The 15,095-nt window shown below is 42.4% G+C and overlaps 1 long non-coding RNA gene across 1 annotated transcript in view; it reads right to left on the bottom strand.

Moving 5' to 3' along the window:
- Positions 1-14,380, bottom strand: part of LOC137352571 (uncharacterized) — an 87,707-nt gene extending 73,327 nt beyond the window's left edge. Inside the window, exon 1 of the long non-coding RNA XR_010969739.1 lies at positions 14,213-14,380. This is a non-coding gene — a long non-coding RNA (uncharacterized lncRNA). The remainder of the gene's footprint in view (positions 1-14,212) is intronic.
- Positions 14,381-15,095: the final 715 nt, after the last annotated feature.

Below are 15,095 nucleotides of genomic sequence, written 5' to 3'. Positions count from 1 at the left end.
GCACCCTCACAGGGGAGTCCGAATTTTTGTCTCTGGCAGGCCCCGCGATCAAGCAGCCACCCCTTCAGCGGTGGTGTTGGGCCATGGGGCCAGCATTTGCTGCTGGGGGCCCCCTCCTTGGGCCATGAGCCTCCAGTGCCCCCCCCCCCACCACCAGCAGCTGTAGGGAGGCCGCCTTCATGCACCTGCAAAATGCCAGCAGCCTGCGAAGGTGGCCCTCAATTGGGACTTTAATTGGCTGCCCGCCTCCATTTGATGGGCGGTTGAGCTTCTGCCGTTCCCACCGCTGGGAAACTTCCTCGACAACCGGATGGTGTGGGAGCCTTCCTGACCCAACTCCCTGGCATTTTAACCATGCCCCCTCGCCTCCTAGCATGCCAGCCAAGGGCTGGTAAAATCTCGGTCCCCTATCATGCTCAATTGTAATTTGTGATGGTTTTATGAATGGATCTGGAACCTGGCAGTTTTGGATTCCACCCCAAAGACTTGTACTTTTGCCTCTACTACACCAGAACTCCACCCTAAGAAGGATCCAAACTTCTGTGATTATAGGGATGCACTTCCGTGAGGGTTCTCCAGCTTGACCAGCATAACATCAGCAAATGTGCTTCAAAATCCCTGGAAAAATGGCTTAAGCACCGTTTGCATTGTTTTTCCAAAGTTTATATGGCACGTCCACCAAAGTTATGGCTGGAAAACCCTCTGTGGAAATTCACTCAATACTGTTTTCCTATTCACTGCAGGTAGAAATACACCTAAATGAACAAAATCATAACTGCAAAACTAAACCTCTGCATGTAATGTGGGGAAGCAGTTTTTATAGCAAAAACCAAAAATTATATTAAACCTCAGGATTAATCTAATTTACCAAACATCTGTAGCACAGTATTTATTGTTGGTAAATAGATATTCTTTAATCATGATTAAGTTTAGTACTTCTATTCAAAATTATCTTCCATATTTAGATAGTGATACAGTCCTTTTGGAATTTCTGCTGCTAACCTATTAATCATTTGGTTTTTGATGTTTGCTTTGAATTCTGAAATAAACATGAATATGTGACAAAATGTAAATACTTAATATTGCTGAACATCATGATGCAAAGTTTCATTTGTCACATATATAACATACTATAAACAAGCCCTTGAAAATAATAGAATTATTTGCAGAAAAAGAATCACAAAATGTTGAACAGCCCATACTTTAACTTGTTTTGTTGTTTTATACAAAAAGTAACTGTTCTATGAATTGCTTCTTTTATTATTAGTCCTGTTGGTGATTCTGTATTGCTAGGCAATTGATTGGGGGAAGAGGTGGGACTTAGAAACTGCAAATCCTGGCACACTGTGTAAATGGTTAGTCAGGTTGTCAATCTTCAAACATTCTAGAAGTTGTATGAAGAGGTGTGTGCTGAAATTATAAATTGCAGTGTTGTTAAATCTCTTCAACCAGCAGTGATGTATGTAGGAAACTGCATGAACTCAGGTCTTACATAGCCATTGACTTCTCATAGGTTAACAATGTCAGTAATATTTTTTCTATCAACTGTTACGTTTATAGGTAAGTTGTATCATTTTCTGTTTTTATGTCTTCATAATGTTATAAACTTTATTTCCAGTAGTAAGCATTCAGATCTGTGGAGAACTCGAGGATGAAAGGATTTTCAAAAAATCCTTAAGCAATTTGATTGTTTCACCTTTTTTTTTTGAATTGTGTCACTTTGCTCATATTTGATTCATTGGGGCTAATTTTCAACTTTTGATTTCATGGACTATGATGAGACAGTTGTATAATGGGCAGGTAATCTGCTTTGCAAGATCATCACCAGGCTAAAAGTGGAAAATTGCCCTCATTACTTTCTTACATCCTTAGTAGTTTTTTCTTGGATGTTTCCCTATCCATTTTCCTTGTGTTTGATTTGTATGCTCTGTCCCTATACTGTTCTAATTTATCACTATGCAACAAAATTTGTGACAATCATCTTCAAGGAATTTGTGCATATACAAGTATGGTGCTGAAGCAGATGGGTGAACATGTCATGGTTGACTACTCACCATTTGTGTTGGGATTTGATTGAATGGGATTTGTTTGAAGCCATTGTGCATTATTTACAACTCTGTAAAGGAGTGCTTCAGGAAATAGATCTATAATGGACTAGCCAAAGGATTCCCTAGTTATTGCTTTATCCATATTGTCCTTTTCTGGAGTCATTTATTTATGGCACAGAAGAAGGCCATTCAGCCCATTGAGTCCATGGTAGTTCTTCATGGATCTATCCAGTCCCATTTCCCCACTCGATCACTGCAGCCCTGCAAGTTTATTTCCTTCAAGTGGCAATCCAAATTCCTTTTGAAGTTATTGATTATCTCCACTTTTACTACCCTTGTGGATAGCGAGTTCCAGGTCATCGCCACTCGCTGCGTAAAAAGGTACTTTCTCATATTCCCCCGCAACTCTTGCCCAAAACCTTCAATCAGTGTCCCTTAGTCTTTGTACCATTAGTTAATGTGAACAGATTTTCCTTGTCTAACTTATCTAAGCCTGTCATGATCTTGTACATTAAATCTCCCCTCAATCTCCTTTGTTCTAAGGAGAACAACCCAGCTTTGCCAACCTAACCTAGTAACTGAAATCCCCCATTCATATTCTATTTTATTTATTTTATTCTATGTTTCTACCAATTTAAAAAGTGATAAAAATCTGCATAATTTTATCTCAGTGAAAATTTCATTTTGGAAAAAAAAAGTCACTCGGGTATCGATCTCCAATTTTCCAGTCATTTCTGGCTGATATAAAATAATTTCTACATGCCTTGAATTTTGGAGCAGCGTACTCCAAAAATATCACCAAGCTGGTAATTGAAGTGCGTTCCCATGAAATTCAGGTGATGTGGTTTATATTCTTATTCGTGCCAAAAAGTTTTATAATTGAATTATGAAAGTGATTGTTTATAACCAATTAGTGATTTTTAATAAAAGTTCACAAGATTCTCTCGTCTTGAATTCCATCCTTAATGTACACTCTCCTAAATGAGTGCACTTCAATGAAATATTTCTCTGTTCTTTCCTGTCAATGCATCAAATCTGGTGAAGCCCCTTGAAGCTTTGCAAATGATGTACCACTAAAGAAACTCACCACAGGGAAAAATGAATTATTTCTAATCAGCTCTTGCTTTGTACATGGTATAATGTTCTATGTGCTTCAATGGTCTCATACAATAAATGTTGGTATATCAGAACTGACAAATTGTATCCTCACATGCTGTTAGCAGTAATTCAAACTTAGCACATTGTTAAAAATTCCCGTACACTTGAATGGACAAATCCAGACGTTTTCTAGTGTGTTTGGTGGGTATCTAGTCGGTCTTGTCTTTGCCCTCCTTTTCTCAAGAGACAATGGGTAAGTGCCTAGAGGTGGTCAGTGGTTTGTGGAGCAGCACCTGGAGTGGCTATAAAGACAAATTCCAAAGTGACAGACTCTTCCACTGGCGCTGCAGATAAAATTGGTTGTCGGGGCTGTTACACAGTTGGCTCTCTCCTTGCACTTCTGTCTTTTTTCCTGCCAACTGCTAAGTCTCTTCGATGCGCCACTCTGTAGCCCCGCCTTTATGGCTGTCCGCCAGCTCTGGCGATCACTGGCAGCTGACTTCCATGACTTGTGGTCAATGTCACAGGATTTCATGTCGCGTTTGCAGACATCTTTAAAGTGGAGACATGGACGGCCGATAAGTTTGATACCAGTGACGAGCTCGCTGTACAATGCGTCCTTGGGGAACCTGCCATCTTCCATGCGGCTCACATGGCCAAGCCATCTCAAGTGCCACTGGCTCAGTAGGGTGTATTTGCTGGGGATGTTGGCCGCCTCAAGGACTTCTGTGTTGGAGATACGGTCCTGCCACCTGATGCCAAGGATTCTCCGGAGGCAGCGAAGACGGAATGAGTTGAGACGTCACTCTTGGCTGACATACGTTATCCAGGCCTCACTGCCATAGAGCAAGGTACTGAGGACACAGGTTTGAAACACTCGGACTTTAGTGTTCAGTATCAGTGCGCCATTTTCCCACATCCTCTTGGCCAGTCTGGACATAGCAGTGGACGCCTTTCCCATGCGCTTATTGATTTCTGCATCTCGAGACAGGTTACTGGTGATAGTTGAGCCTAGGTAGGTGAACTCTTGAACCACTTCCAGAGTGTGGTCACTGATATTGATGGATGGAGCATTTCTGACGTCCTGTCCCATGATATTCGTTTTCTTGAGGCTGATGGTTAGGCCAAATTTGTTGCAGGCAGCCACAATCCTGTTGATGAGTCTCTGCAGACACTCTTCTGTGTGGGATGTTAATGCAATATCGTCAGCAAAGAGGAGTTCCCTGATGAGGACTTTCCGAACTTTGGTCTTCACTCTAAGACGGGCAAGGTTGAACAACCTGCCATCTGATCTTGTGTGGAGGAAAATTCCTTCTTCTGAAGACTTGAACGCATGAGAGGGCAGCAGTGAGAAGAAGATCCCAAACAGTGTAGGTGCGAGAACACAGCCCTGTTTCACGCCACTAAGGATAGGAAAGGATCTGATGAGGCACTGCTATGCTGAATTGTGCCTTTCATTTTGTTGTGGAATGAGGTGATGATACTTAGTAGCTTTGGTGGACATCCGATCTTTTCTAGTAGTCTGAAGAGACCACGTCTGCTGACGAGGTCAAAGGCTTTGGTGAGATCAATGAAAGCAACGTAGAGGGGCATCTGTTGTTCGTGGCACTTCTCCTGTAGCTGGCGAAGGGAGAACAGCATGTCAATGGCGGATCTCTCTGCTCGAAAGCCGCACTGTGCCTCTGGGTATACATGCTCAGCAAGCTTCTGGAGTCTGTTTAAAACGACTTGAGTGAAGACTTTCCCCACTATGCTGAGCAGGGAGATTCCATGGTAGTTGTTGCAGTCACCGCGGTCACCTTGTATAGAGGGTGATGATATTGGCATCGTGCATGTCCTGTGGTACTGCTCCCTCATCCCAGCACAGGCAAAGCAGTTCATGGAGTGCTGAGAGTATAGCAGGTTTAGCACTCTTGATTATTTCAGGGGTAACGCCATCTTTTCCAGGGGCTTTTCCACTGGCTAGAGAATCAATAACATCACTGAGTTCCGATTTTGTTGGCTGTTCCTCCAGCTCATCCATGATTGGCAGAGACTGGGCTGCCTTGAGGGCGGTCTCAGTGAGAACATTTTCCCTGGAGTACAGTTCGAGGTAGTGCTCCACCCAGCTGTCCATTTGCTTGTGTGTTTGATGCGTATCTAGTCAGTAAGTACAATAAATTCACACCATTGCATACTTGTGATTGCAGAGTCTGTTGGCAAGATCCTGTTAGACTGAAGCTTCTGGAGAACCAGGGCATCTTGTTCAGCAACTTCCTGATTTCTGCATTTAACTTTGCATGGTCAGGAATTGACTGTCTGATTTACTCCCTGATAATAGGGTATCAAAACGAATGTTTGACATGTCCATTTGATTTTTCTCTCCCGGTCACCTATTCTCAGATGATAAACAAGTGACTGGCATTTGAAAATTGATCTCTTAGTTGATTTAAAAAAAAATGGAACAATTGTTTTATTTCACAGGATATGGGCATTGCGGTCCACAGCCAGCATTTGTTGCCCATCCCAAATTGCCCTTGAGAAGGTTGTGGTGAGGCGTCTTATTGAACTGCTGCAGTCCATCTGGTCCGGGTACTCCCACAGTGCTGTTGGGGAGGGAGTTCCAGGATTTTGATCTGGCGACAGTAAAGAAATGGCAATCTACTTCCGAGTCAGGATAGTGTGTGGCTTGGAGGGGAATTTGCAGGTGGTAGTGTACCCGTGTCTCTGCTGCCCTTGTCCTTCTAGGTGGTAGAGGTTGCTGATTTGGAAGGTGCTGTCGAAGGAGCCTTGGTGAGTTGCACTGTGCATCAGTGGTGGAGGGAGTGAATGTTTAAGTTGGTGGATGGTATGCCATTCAAGCAGGCTGCTTTGTCCTGGATGGTGTCGAGCTTCTTGAGTGTTGGAGCTGCACTCATCCAGGTAAGTGAGAGTATTCCATCACACTCCTGACTTGTGCTTTGTAGATGGTGACCAGGCTTTGAGGAGTCAGGAGGTGAGTTATTCGCCTCAGAATTCCCAGTCTTTGACTTGCTCTTGTAGCCACAGTATTTATGTGACTGGTCCAGTTAAGTTTTTGGTCAATGGTAGCCCCCAGGATGTTGTTAGTAGCTTAATTATTTGTCCTATATCACAAGTGGGGCTTAACACTTTGGAATGTTTAAGATATCATCTATAACAGAATTCAGTGATGCAATATGGTAGCATAGTGGTAATGTTACTGGACTAGCAATCTAGAAGTCTGAACTAATGCTCTGGAAAGGAGTTCAAATCTCACCACAACAGTTGGGGAAAATTTAAATTCAACTAATTAATAAATCTGGAATAAAATGCTCGTCTCATTAGTTATGATTATGAAACTACTGGATTGTCATAAAAACCAATCTAATGCCCATCAGGGGAGGAAGTCTGCCATCCTTACCTGATCTGGCCTACCTGTAACTCCAGACCCACAGCAACTCATTTGTATCAAACCACTACAGAAAAAGGCACTGTGGGTATACCTACACCACCCAGACTGCAGTGGTTCAGAAGGTGGCTCAGCACCACCATTGTTTCACTTCTGTGCAACACAGTCTTGGTAGACTTTGCCATTTGCATGTTACTTTAATCAAGTGTTTTTGGATGATAAAAGTCCTACTTAAAAATTGGAATTGCTTCAGAGCTGGCATATCGCTCTTAAGTGCTGCTGAAAGAAATATGTACTTTCTAGGATTCTTTCCTTGGCCTGCCAATTTTCAAGTACTTTTAAAGTACTAATGAGTCACAGACATAGAAATTGAGAATACTCCTGTAACAAATTGTTTTCCGAGCATTGACTGAAAGAGTTTGGTACAGTGGAAAAGTAGGCCGAGTCAACAGCTAAATAAATTATGCAAATGAGAGGCCATTATATTCGAGTTTGTATCCTCACTCAAGTTATACGTAAATGTATCATAATGGCACAGCTTCATTTCAAATTTAATAAATTTAAATTCTGACCAGAGTTTTGTATTAAAACTTAGTGCACATAAATATCCATAATTAGGACATGAAAGCCGGAGAAACCAAAATGTAGAGCATTTATTTTACATTAATGATCATGTACATAATAGATCTTCTGCACCAAAGTGTACAAAACTACCACCACCTTTGATCCACCACGATCTTTTCAAGGTCAACACTGAATGGGCAATAAATGCTGCCCTTGCTCGCGATGCTCATTTCTTGAGAATGAATTTTAAAATAGTCCACTTTTGTGATATTTCACTGTATATATATTGTATGCACATTTTTAAGTTCTTATATTTACAATAGTGTCACTTTTTTCCTGTAAAGGTTACAGTACATGCACGGATTGAGTTATGTAACTGGTTGTATCTGCAGACTTCTGTCTGCTATATTTAGATGGACATTAACCTTTTCAAGTTCCATTAAAATAGCAGTCAGGAAACATCGTAACAAACATGTCACCATCCCAGCTGATTATATGCTCTCCCCCACTCCAAACCTGCTGTGGGGGAGAGCATACAATTCACCCTGTGAGTCACAGAAAAGTTTAAATGAGTATTCCACTTAATATGCCGTCATGCTAGGCCCCACCTGCCAATTTTGTCATAAACATTGATTTTAAACTGTTACTGGAGTGAAGAAAGGACTTGTTAAACAGATCAGCCGTGGCTGGAAAAGACATTTGCATATTAACAGACAGAGTGCTTGGAAGGACAAAGGACCATTCCCTGACACATTCAACCCACAGTGGACCTTGATCACCAGGTATTGCATGTAAGAGGAGCATTCCAGAGACTGTTCAGGTGATACAATCCAAGATGTGGTCAGACCAGTTAGTCACATGACTAACCTGCTTGGCAACATGGGTTTTTCTGAGTTGTACAAACAGTTTGACCTTAGAGAGTTAATGGACTCAAGATCTCTCCTGTCGGCTCCCATCTCTTTCTCACAAGCCTCTGAATCCACTGAAGACACATGAACCCCAAGAGAGAAACGTCTCCTACAGCAAACAAGGTTTAAGAGGAATACTGGGCCCCAATGAAAAGCAAGAACTACCTACAATCAAGGAGTCTACAGTGAGCTCGAAGAACCGTAACAAAAACTCATCAGATATGCCTCAAACCTATCCACTTTATTTTTCTTCTGCTCTTTTCTGTCTCTATTTGCATGTGTGTATCGCCAATGCATGCTAGCGTGGGCGTGTCATGTATCCGTAGGCGTCAACCGAATTAGAGTTTAAGTTTAATAAATTGAAACTTTTTTTCTTTAAACCTAAGAAAACTTGTTTGTGCTGGTTTCTTTGTCTTGTAATTGGAAAGCGGTGAACAAGGATTCACCAAGGGGGAGCTAAAAACACAGTGTTTTAAAAATTAAACCCTGTTATGGTAAGACCAGGTGAAGGCTGAAAGGGAACCCTGGACCTCTTTCTCACTTGGTCGTAACAATGCATATATCTTGAGCTGAAGATACCAGCAATCCTCATGTTCCGATTTAGGACTATATCAATGACGCAACAGCACCAAATTAGCCCTTTCAAAATGTCCAGACCCACAAAATTCAAACAGGATAAACAGAGTACAATTCAAACTAAGTTGTCTGAACTTTAAGGGCTGGATTTACAGCAGTCACGGGTTGCAAATAGCCCGTTGATGTACTTTGGACACCCTCGATAAAAGATGTTAAAATCATCTTTTTTCCATTAATCTGTTGTTTATGGCAACAGCATTTTCTTTTAATATTGTGTTCTGGAATGTGAGGATTGTCAACATTGGGTAATGGAACATACTTTCCCATCAACCAGTTACTGGTTAGGTGCCGCATGAATTGGATGCAGAATAAACTCGGCTGCAAAATATGCTATTGTCTAACTTTAGGAAGAGTATCTATGCATCCTTCTGGCTTTTCTGAGTAAGATATTAACATTCTGAACTGTTCTGTGGCATAGATTCCTGGGGAATAGGAAACTGAATTTACACTTAGAAGAGACTTTCATCCTAATGGGCTGGCTGAATTCCAACTAGTCATAAGGCATGTTATTGCAATACATGGATCGGTGCAAAGTTACTGTTCTTATTTGAAGTGTAAACACACAATAAACTCACCAGAAAAACATCAGGGCTTGTCTATACCAGTGTAAGTACATTTTAAATGTGGGCAGAGGTTACAATGTAAAATTGTTGAACTCAGTGTTGAGTTCAGAGGGTTGTAAAGTGCTCAGTTGAAGGATGAAGTGTTGTTCCCCGAGCTTGCGTTGAGCTTCATTGGAACACTTCAGCAGGCCAAGGTTAGAAAGGTCAGAATTGGAGCAAGGTGGAGAATTAAAATGACAGGCAACGGGAAGCTCGGGGTCACGCTTGAGGACTGAACTGAAAAAAGTGTTCACAAAATGGTAACCCTGTCTGCGTTTGGTCTCCCCAGTGTAGAACAGACCACATCATGAGCAGCGAGTACAGTATACTAAATTGAAAGAAGTACAAGTAAATCACTATTTTACCTGGAAGGAGTGTTTGGGGCCTTGAATGGTTGAGGTAAAAGGACAGGTGTTGCATCTCCTACACTTTTATGGAAAAGTGCCTTAGGAAAGGGATGGGTGTGCCACGACAGTCCGTCTGGCGGGTTAGTTTCCCAGCAGCGGGTGTGAAGCAGATTGGCTACACAGAGGCATGCAGCCAATTTTAATAATTGCAGGCCCTAGTAAGGTGATTTTCAAAGGCCAGCGGCAGAGTGGCCCCCTAGCTGCATGGGGAGTCCGCCAGCTTCATGAAGGCAGCCTCCCTGTGGCTGTACAGGAGACCATTGGAGCTGGAGGCTCGATGTCCCAAAGAGGGTGCTCCGGGTAGGAAAGATCACCACCACAGCCCCATTGGGCTGCCTGGCTGCTCTGGTTTTTAATTTTTAACTTATCTATCCACGGCTGCTTATTGATCCTGACCTGTCTCAGCAGTGCCCAACTCTCCCAGTAGAGCTGCTGAGGCTTCAGAGCTGGCGGTTCTCTGGGCCAGTGGCATCTAAATCCTGCTTGCCATCCTTAATTGGACTGCAAGCCTGGAGGTGGCCAATTAGGAAGCTGCCTCCAGGAAAATTGCTGCGCTGGCCCCACAGCCAGCAGCTGCAGGGTCGGGACCCCCATTTGCTCCCAATGTCGGGGTCCCAAAGCCCGTGGTAAAACCCTGCCAGTTAACTCTGTTTCTCTCTCTTTCTCTCTCTCTCTACAGATACTGTCAGACCTGCTGAGTGTTGCTGGCATTTTTGTTTTTATTTCAGATTTCTAGTATCTGCAGTATTTGGCTTTAGTTTGAAGGGTGGAGAAGTGTAGGGAGGGAATTTCAGAGCTTTAGTCTTAGATAGTTCAAGGCACAGTGGGATGAAGGAAATTGGGTTTGCACAAGGCCAGAATGAGAGAATACAGAGTTCTCGGAGAGTTATAGGGCCGGAGGAGGTTACAGAGATAGGAATGGGCGCTATGGAGAGAATTGCACAAAGCATTATTAAAGATCCTGACATCACCATGCAAAGATTTAAATACATTGTTTTATGCCAGTAGCCATTTCTGAGTCTGGCACAGAGGAAATGGGTTGTCAGCTACAAGATGCAGGAAGAATTCCCGTATATGCTTTTACATACATTCTTATGTTCCTAAATTCTATGGTTTATATATGTGAGAGGGAATAAATTCCTCTCTTTTCTCTTAGCGATCCTTGAATTTTGTGTTCTAACATACTATACCATCGCACATTTAATTTTATTTATTCATTCACAGAACGTGGATGTCGCTGGCAAGGCCAGCTTTTATTGCCCATCCCTAATTTCTCTAGAGAAGGTGGCAGCGAGCTGCTGCCTTGAATCACTGCTGTCTGTGTGGTAAAAGTATTCTTACAGGGCTGTTAATTAGGGAGTTGTAGGATTTTGACCCATCAATGATGAAAGGGTGACGATATATTTCAAAGACAGGATGGTGTATGATTTGGAGTTGGTGGTGTTCCTATGTCATGCTGCCCTTGTTCTTTTAGTTGATAGAAGTTGAGGGTTTGGAAGGTGTCGTCGAGGAAGCCTTGGTGAGCTGCTGTAGTGTATCTTGTAGATGGTACACACTGCATTCACATTGCGCTAGTGGTGGAGGGAGTGAGTGTTTAAGCTGATGAATGGGGTGTCTATTATGTGGGCTACTTTGCCCTGGATAGTGTCGAGCTTCTTTAGTGTTGGTGGAGCTGAACTCATCTGGGCAAGTTGAGAGTATTCCATCATACTCCTGACTTGAGTGTTGTAGATTGTGGAAAGGGTTTGAGGAGTCAGGAGGTAAGTCAGTCACCGCACAATAGCCAGCCTCTGGCCTGATCTTGTAGCCACAGTATTTATGTGCTGGTCCAGTTAAGTTTGTGATCAATGGTGACCGCCAGGATATTGATGGTGAGGGATTCGATGATGGTAAAGCCATCGAATGTCATAGGGATTTGTTTAAACTATCTTTTGTTGGTGGTGGCTGTTGCCTGACACTTGTGTGCCACGAATGTTACTTGCCACTTATCAGCCCATGCCTGAATGTTGTCCGGGGTTAGCTGCATGTGGGCTTGCACTGCTTCATTATCTGAGGAATTACAAATGTAATCAAACATTGTGCAATCATCAGCAAACATCCTCACTTCTGATATGATGGAGGCAAGGCCATTGATGAAGCAGCTGAAGGTGGTTAGGCCTAGGACACAGCTCCGAGGAATTCCAGCTGTTATGTCCTGGGTCTGAGATTATTGGCCTCAAACAACCATAACCATCTTCCTTTGTGCTAGTTATGACTCCAGCCAGTAGAGACCTTTTCTCCTGAACCCCATTGACTATAATTTTACTAGGTCTCCTTGATGTCACACTCTGTCAAATGCTGCTTTGATGTCAAGGTCAGTCATTCTCACTCCGACTTTGGAATTCAGCTTTTGTGTCAGTGTTTGCAGCAAGGCTGCAATATGCTTGAGGCTGAGTGGTCCTGGTGGAACCCAGACTGAGCATCAGTGAGCAGGTTAATGGCAAGTAAGTCTTGCTTGATATCAGTGTCACTAACACCTTCCAATACTTTGCTTATGACAGAGTAGGTTGATGTGGTAATTGGCCAGATTGAATTTGTCCTGCTTTGTGTTGAAAGAGCATACCTGGACAATATTCCACTTTGTCTAGTGTTTTAGCTGAACTGGAACAGCTTGCCTCGAGGTATGACTAGCTCAAATCCCACCATAGCAGTTGGGGAATTTAAATGTTCCTATGTTCCTATATTCAGGGATATGGGGCAAAAGTGGGCATATGGAGTTAGGTCGCAGATCAGCCATGATCTCATTGAATAGAGGAACAGACTCAAGGGGCTAAGTGGCCTAATCCTGTTCCTATGTAATCAGCAAGAAGCTTCCTTGGCCCTGTTCAATCTGATGCCATGAGACTTCATGGGGTCTGGAGACAATATGCTGTCCTTGTTCAATATATCATTTGTAATAGAATAGATTGATTTGTAGGAGTCCCGTGATGCTAAGGTCAGAAGTTGGGCCTTGCACTGTAATAACACCAACACATATGTATCCTGAGCACTAATGTGCACATTGATTATTGCACCATTTTCTCCAGAGAAGTCTAGGAGTGTATGAATAGAAGAGGCTGGGCCACCCATCTCACTGTATTAGCTTATATATCGATGCTTCATTACTAGTGCTCTAGCATTGAGCTAGCAAGAACAGTAAATAATTCATGGACAAGATGCCCTCGTATTGGGAGGCAATATAACTGTTTGTTTATTTGTTATATTGGATGATAAAGATAAGCCTTTTAATACTGCGCCTATTGTTAAGTAATTTTTAGGTGAATTTATTTGAAGCAAAAATTACCCATAAATTAAAGATTGCCAAAGGAGAACAAAAAGGCAATCATAAAAAGGTATATATGTTCACACATAAAAATGTAAGAGCAACAATCAAAACGTTTTCTTTGATTATTGTCTATGATTGGGGGAGAAAATTTCATTCTATTTTTAACAGCTTCTCTTACCTAGAGTCACACAAAAAGCTCAGAAAGAGTCCAAAGTCTAACTCTGGCTTTGTTGTTTCTCCTAATGAATATTGCCAACAGATGACTGATTACTTGCTGGTAGATTTGAACCCTTTTCTGGTGTAGAGTAACCATCTGCTGGTTCTACGGCAACATGATTGTTGCTGCACCAGCAAATGCTTGTGACATTATACAATGGCTTAAATTTGGCAAATCAGCTGCTCGTCTGTTAGAATAAACAGTTGATTGGTTCGGAATCCGGAGTTGTCATCAGCAGCTGGCTCATTTGTCACCGGAAATATCCTTAAATTTGGTGGTTTTGAAAGACAGCAATTCTCTGCCATTCTCAAGACCAGGTTTGAGGATGTAGGTCAATTATTCTGCCAGCTATGGGGATGGGGAAGACAGAATGCAATGTTTTCTGGTAATACTGTTGGTGAGGATATGTGTTTGTGCTGTTAGCTCTGTCACTAGATGGTGAGAGGTGTCTGTCTTAACCTACTAATACTGAGGCTTCAAATTTATGTGAGATGCAAATCTGCAGCTGCCACAAGTAGAATCACATTAACAAACGTTCGTGAGAAAACAAATGTTACTCTGCTGCAAAGCAAAAACATATCTCACGTACACATAGACAGTTGGATGTGCCCAGAGCTGGAGTATATACTAAGTATTAATCAGTCAAGACATGTTTCAATTGACAAGTAATACATAGGGCTGGGTGGATAATTAAGCATTCCTCAGCAGTAACAGATTACAAATTGGCAATGACGTTTTTGGATATTTTTGGAGTGTCTAGCAAGAATACTTAGACTGCATTTATTATATCCTACCGTTTTGAAAATCCATATGACAGTTTAAAAATTAAGTAAAAATTGTTCTATGAAATGAATAGAAAATACTAGGTAGATTAGCATGATTACACAAAAATCATCTCACTTAGCAGTTAACTCATCTCTGAACTCCAAGATGAGTTTATAGATGTCAGCTCTCTCAATCAATCATATATAGATATATATAAATGTTATTTTTAATCATTAGTATCACTCTGCAGTCACGTCCTCCTTTCACACACCAACCTTCTGTATTCGCCACAACTGCACTTTCAAAATCCCAACTGTCGAGCCTTTGGCCCTCCGTTCACCATATTTCTGCAGATACTGTTTTGCTCAACCTCACCTCCACCTTTGACGCCCTAGTCCCCAATAAAACCATTACTCTCTCTCACCCTGGCCATTTCTCTGGCATAGCCCTCATTTTCGCTCCCTGAAGTCCACAGGCACAGACTTGAAAGGATATGACGATAACTGGTTTAGCTATTCATTGACAGAACTGGCTGGATGGCATAAAGCACTATCAGGTCCTGCTGTCGTCTGCCAGGATCAACTTGGAATGCAAAGATAACCCCTGGCTTCTTTTCTTCACTGCAAATCATCATCATAAACTGCTCTTCCCTGCCTCCTCACCTCCAACAATAAGTGCGAAGAGCTCATGAACTTCTTTGTAACTAAGATCAAGACCATCTGATCAGCTGCCTCTGCCACTTGCCTCCCTTCCACGAGCCCACTGGACCAAATTTCCATTAAAGGATGCCCCTGCCCTGAACTCTCATCTTTCTCTAGCTTTTTTCCTCTCTCCCTTTGTGCCCTCTGCGAGCTCATCTTATGCATGAGACGCACCTCCTGCTCCCTTGACCCTATTCCCAGTAAAATGCCGACCACCCAACTCCCCTTCCTAGTCCTCATGCAACTGATATTGTTAATGGTTCTCTCCCTTCAGGTGCTGTCTCTCTCTCCTTTTAAATATGCTGTCATCACCCCTCTCCTCAAAAGACCAACCCTTGACCCTACTGCCTTTGAAAACGACTGCCCCATCTCCAATCTCTCTTTCCTCTCCAGAGTCCTTGAACATGTACAAGGACGAGGGAATACAGATTTAAAGTTTTGGGCAAGAGATGCAGGG

The sequence above is a fragment of the Heterodontus francisci genome, chromosome 1, assembly GCF_036365525.1.
Source record: "Heterodontus francisci isolate sHetFra1 chromosome 1, sHetFra1.hap1, whole genome shotgun sequence".
NCBI classification, from domain to species: Eukaryota; Metazoa; Chordata; class Chondrichthyes; order Heterodontiformes; family Heterodontidae; genus Heterodontus; species Heterodontus francisci.
The sequence above is the reverse complement of the archived record's forward strand: the minus strand, read 5'-3'. Positions and strand labels throughout refer to the sequence as shown.